We start from the raw sequence: 6,067 nt of genomic DNA on the forward strand, positions 1-6,067 counted from the left end.
CACTGAAATCCATAATGTCCATAGTGGACTGAGACCACTGAAGACATAATGGCAGCAGAAATCACGCCGTAAAAAGCACACCAGAGGAACAGCTTCATCAATGGAATGAAGGATGGAATAGCTAAAAAGATGGTCACCCAGCTGTTGGAGGAAGCTGCTGCAGAAAAAGAGCTCGAGGAAGAGGCACTGGCAGAGGTAGATCTGGCAGGTATTTTGTTTGCGGAGCAATGGCCCACTGGGCGAGGCAGTGCCCGCACGGACAGTCCCAATTGGCCCTGGAGGCTGAGTGACAGGGGGACTGACAGGGGAAGGCTGAGATGGAGATGGGTAGCCCACAAGGTACAGGTAAGCCTTTTTTCTTTATGCTTGGCAAGGGAGACTCGCTTATGCTAATCTCTTCTACTAACCTTATGGGCACTGAGACATGTCACACCTCTGTGTTGAGCGCTGAGATTGCAAAGTGTGGACAGTATGTCCAATATCACAATGATGCGTATAAGTCAATGCCCACCTCTATGTTATATGTGGAAGGTACACCAGTTACCTTTTTGGTAGATACAGGGGCAACATATTCAGTCCTTACATTAGGCCAGTTTAGACAATCGACACAAATAAAGATGAGTGAAAGGTTCCTGAACACAATAGGTGCATCAGGAGTCATGGTGCGGGAGAGATTTTCCGCACGGATGAATTGCATCTCAGGATGGTATTGGAGGTAAGGCAGGAAACTGCAGGGGCTTTGTCACAAATGTTTAATTCCTCTCTAGCCCCAGGGGAAGTGCCAGAGGACTGGAGAATGGCAAATGTGGTTCCACCTTTTAAGAGGGGTGGTAGAGAGGCACCAGGAAATTACAGACTAGTGAGTCTCACATCAGTGATCGGGAAACTCTCGGAGAAAGTTCTGAAGGAATGAATTAATACCCGCTTGGAAAGGCATGGGTAAATTAGAGTTAGTCAGCATGGCTATGTCAGAGTGAGGTCATGCCTAGCAAATTTGTTAGAACATTTTGAAAATGTGATCAAATATGTGGATGAGGGAAGCTCAGTCGATATAGTTTATACAGATTTTGGCTAAGGTTTTAATGAGGTCCCACATGGGAGACTGATTGAGAAAGATTGAGAAAGAGAATTGAGGGAAACTTCCTGAGATGGATTAGGAACTGGCTTAGTAACAGGTCACAAAGGGCAATGGTGGAAGGCTGTTTGAGTGACTGGAGATTGGTGTACCACAAGGATCAGTACTAAAAGTTATATTCAAAAATGATATTGATGACAATGTGGGGAGAAAGTTAAGCAAATTTGCATGACACCAAGATTGATAGGGTTGTTTATAGTGAAAAAGATAGTTGTAGGAAGATATTCAAAGTTTGTGTGAAGGTGTGAGGCTCGGGTGCTCATTGTTGTGGTTCTGTTCGCCAAGCTGGGAATTTGTGTTGCGGACGTTTCGTCCCCTGTCTAGGTGACATCCTCAGTGCTTGGGAGCATCCTCCTCTCCCCTTTATTTCTGTGAAGCGCTTCTGTGATCTTTCCTCTGGCATACCTGCACTATGTTGAGAATGGATGTTGATACCATTAAATGTAAAGAGGGAAGGTTTGATTTTCATTTATTGGAGATGATCTTTGCTTGGCACTTGTGTGAAGAATGTCTCCAGTCCTTTTAGCTGGAATGTTGTCAGGCCCTGCAGCCTTTGCAAAATCCAGTGTCTCCAACTGTTTCTTGATATCATGCATGTTGAAGTAAGTTCACTGAAGTCTGGCATCTGTGATGCAATGGACCACTGGAGAGGGTTGAGCTGGCTCATTCACTTGGCACGTTGGCTGAAGATTGTTCTGAATGCTTCAGCCTTGTATTATGCTAGTTCCCCCAGTATTGAGGCTGGGATGTTTACGGAGCTGCCTCCTCCAGCATTGTTCACAACTGGATGTCATGATTTGGAGGTGCCAGCATGGACTGGGGTGGAAAAAGTTAAAAGTCACATGACATCAGGTTATAGTCCACCAGGTTTGTTTGAAATCACAAGCTTTTAGAGTGCTGACAAAGGAGCAGCTCTCCAAAAGCTTGTATTTGCAAATAAATCTGTTGGACTGTAACCTGGTATTATGTGAGTTTTAATTTGTCCACAACTGGATGTGACAGGATTGTGGAGTATAGATCTGATCCATTGGCTGCAGGATCTCTCCGTCCCATCTATTACTTTCTGTTTATGCAAGTAGTCCTGTTTGGTAGCTTTACCACGTTCACATTTCATTTTTAGGTGAACTTAATACTGCTTATTGCATGCCATCCTGGACTCTTGATTGAATCAGGATTGATCCCCAGCTTGCTGGTAATAGTAGAGTTGAGAGTATGCCAGGCCAAGAGGCCAGATTGGGTTGGAGTTTGATTCTGCTGCTGCTGATGGCCCACAGCACCTTGGTGTCAAGATTTGTTCAGTGTCTAGTCTAGTGATAGTTATTGTGTTTATTTCTTCCCTCATCCCCTTCACTATTTAGTATTTTCAGAATGTTTTAACCCTTCACTATTTACTATTTTCGGAATGCTTTAACCCCTTCACTATTTAGTATTTTCGGAATGCTTTAACCCCTTCACTATTTAGTATTTTCGGAATGTTTTTAACCCCTTCACTATTTAGTATTTTCGGAATGCTTTAACCCCTTCACTCTTTAGTATTTTCGGAATGCTTTAATCTTTCACTATTTGGTATTTTCGGAATGTTTTTAACCCCTTCACTATTTAGTATTTTCGGAATGCTTTAACCCCTTCACTATTTAGTATTTTCGGAATGCTTTAACCCTTCACTATTTAGTATTTTCGGAATGCTTTAACCCCTTCACTATTTAGTATTTTCGGAATGCTTTAACCCCTTCACTCTTTAGTATTTTCGGAATGCTTTAACCCTTCACTATTTAGTATTTTCGGAATGCTTTAATCCTTCACTATTTGGTATTTTCGGAATGCTTTAATCCTTCACTATTTGGTATTTTCGGAATGCTTTAACCCCTTCACTATTTAGTATTTTCGGAATGCTTTAACCCCCTTCACTATTTAGTATTTTCGGAATGCTTTAACCCTTCACTATTTAGTATTTTCGGAATGCTTTAACCCCCTTCACTATTTGGTATTTTCGGAATGCTTTAACCCTTCACTATTTAGTATTTTCGGAATGCTTTAACCCCTTCACTATGTAGTATTTTCGGAATGCTTTAACCCTTCACTATTTAGTATTTTCGGAATGCTTTAATCCCTTCACTATTTGGTATTTTCGGAATGCTTTAATCCTTCACTATTTAGTATTTTTGGAATGTTTTAACCCTTCACTATTTAGTATTTTCGGAATGCTTTAACCCCTTCACTATTTAGTATTTTCGAAATGCTTTAATCCTTCACTATTTAGTATTTTCGGAATGCTTTAATCCCTTCACTATTTGGTATTTTCGGAATGCTTTAACCCTTCACTATTTAGTATTTTCGGAATGCTTTAATCCTTCACTATTTAGTATTTTTGGAATGTTTTAACCCTTCACTATTTAGTATTTTCGGAATGCTTTAACCCTTCACTATTTAGTATTTTTGGAATGTTTTAACCCTTCACTATTTAGTATTTTCGGAATGCTTTAACCCCTTCACTATTTAGTATTTTCGGAATGTTTTATCCCTTCACTATTTTTGTATGTTCGGAATGCTTTATCCCTTCACTATTTGGTATTTTCGGAATGCTTTAATCCTTCACTATTTAGTATTTTCGGAATGCTTTAACCCCTCCACTATTTAGTATTTTCGGAATGCTTTAATCCTTCACTATTTAGTATTTTCGGAATATTTTTAACCCCCTTCACTATTTAGTATTTTCGGAATGCTTTAACCCTTCACTATTTAGTATTTTCGGAATGCTTTAAACCCTTCACTATTTAGTATTTTCGGAATGTTTTAACCCCTTCACTATTTAGTATTTTCGGAATGCTTTAACCCTTCACTATTTAGTATTTTCGGAATGCTTTAAACCCTTCACTATTTAGTATTTTCGGAATGTTTTAACCCCTTCACTATTTAGTATTTTCGGAATGCTTTAACCCTTCACTATTTAGTATTTTCGGAATGCTTTAACCCGTTCACTATTTAGTATTTTCAGAATGCTTTAACCCTTCACTATTTAGTATTTTCGGAATGCTTTAACCCTTCACTATTTAGTATGTTCGGAATGCTTTAAACCCCTTCACTATTTAGTATTTTCGGAATGCTTTAACCCTTCACTATTTAGTATTTTCGGAATGCTTTAACCCTTCACTATTTAGTATTTTCAGAATGCTTAAACCCTTCACTATTTAGTATTTTCGGAATGATTTAATCCTTCACTATTTTGTATTTTCGGAATGCTTTAACCCTTCACTATTTAGTATTTTCGGAATGATTTAATCCTTCACTATTTTGTATTTTCGGAATGCTTTAACCCTTCACTATGTAGTATTTTCGGAATGCTTTAACCCTTCTCTATTTAGTATTTTTGGAATGCTTTAACCCTTCACTATGTAGTATTTTCGGAATGCTTTAACCCCTTCACTATTTAGTATTTTCAGAATGTTTTAACCCTTTCACTATTTAGTATTTTCGGAATGCTTTAACCCTTCACTATGTAGTATTTTCGGAATGCTTTAACCCCTTCACTATTTAGTATTTTCGGAATGTTTTAACCCTACACTATTTAGTATTTTCGGAATGCTTAACCCTTCAGTATTTAGTATTTTCGGAATGCTTTAATCCTTCACTATTTAGTATTTTCGGAATGCTTTAACCCCTTCACTATTGAGTATTTTCGGAATGCTTTAACCGTTCACTATTTAGTATTTTCGGAATGCTTTAACTCTTCACTATCTAGTATTTTCGGAATGCTTTAACCCTTCACTATTTAGTATTTTCGGAATGCTTTAACCCCATTCACTATTTAGTATTTTCGGAATGCTTAACCCTTCACTATTTAGTATTTTCGGAATGCTTTAACCCCTTCACTATTTAGTATTTTCGGAATGTTTTAACCCTTCACTATTTAGTATTTTCGGAATGCTTTAACCCCTTCACTATTTAGTATTTTCGGAATGGTTAACCCTTCACTATTTAGTATTTTCGGAATGCTTTAACCCCTTCACTATTTAGTATTTTCGGAATGTTTTAACCCTACACTATTTAGTATTTTCAGAATGTTTTAACCCTTCACTATTTAGTATTTTCGGAATGCTTTAACCCTTCACTATTTAGTATTTTTGGAATGTTTTAATCCTTCACTATTTAGTATTTTTGGAATGTTTTAACCCTTCACTATTTAGTATTTTCGGAATGTTTTAACCCCTTCACTATTTAGTATTTTCGGAATGCTTTAACCCTTCACTATTTAGTATTTTCGGAATGCTTTAACCCTTCACTATTTAGTATTTTCGGAATGCTTTAAACCCTTCACTATTTAGTATTTTCGGAATGTTTTAACCCCTTCACTATTTAGTATTTTCGGAATGCTTTAACCCCATTCACTATTTAGTATTTTCGGAATGCTTTAACCCCTTCACTATTTGGTATTTTCGGAATGCATTAACCCTTCACTATTTAGTATTTTCGGAATGCTTTAACCCTTCACTATTTAGTATTTTCGGAATGCTTTAAACCCCTTCACTATTTAGTATTTTCGGAATGCTTTAACCCTTCACTATTTAGTATTTTCGGAATTCTTCAACCCCCTTCACTATTTAGTATTTTCGGAATGCTTTAACCCTTCACTATTTAGTATTTTCGGAATTCTTCAACCCCCTTCACTATTTAGTATTATCGGAATGCTTAAACCCTTCACTATTTAGTATTTTCGGAATGCTTTAACCCCTTCACTATTTAGTATTTTCGGAATGTTTTAACCCTACACTAATTAGTATTTTCGGAATGCTTAACCCTTCACTATTTAGTATTTTCGGAATGCTTTAACCCTTCACTATTTAGTATTTTCAGAATGTTTTAACCCTTCACTATTTAGTATTTTCGGAATGCTTTAACCCCTTCACTATTTAGTATTTTCGGAATGCTTTAATC

This window comes from Chiloscyllium plagiosum, unplaced genomic scaffold (assembly GCF_037043375.1).
Source record: "Chiloscyllium plagiosum isolate Xiang-an unplaced genomic scaffold, Cpla_swu_hap1 HiC_scaffold_1, whole genome shotgun sequence".
Taxonomy (NCBI): domain Eukaryota; kingdom Metazoa; phylum Chordata; class Chondrichthyes; order Orectolobiformes; family Hemiscylliidae; genus Chiloscyllium; species Chiloscyllium plagiosum.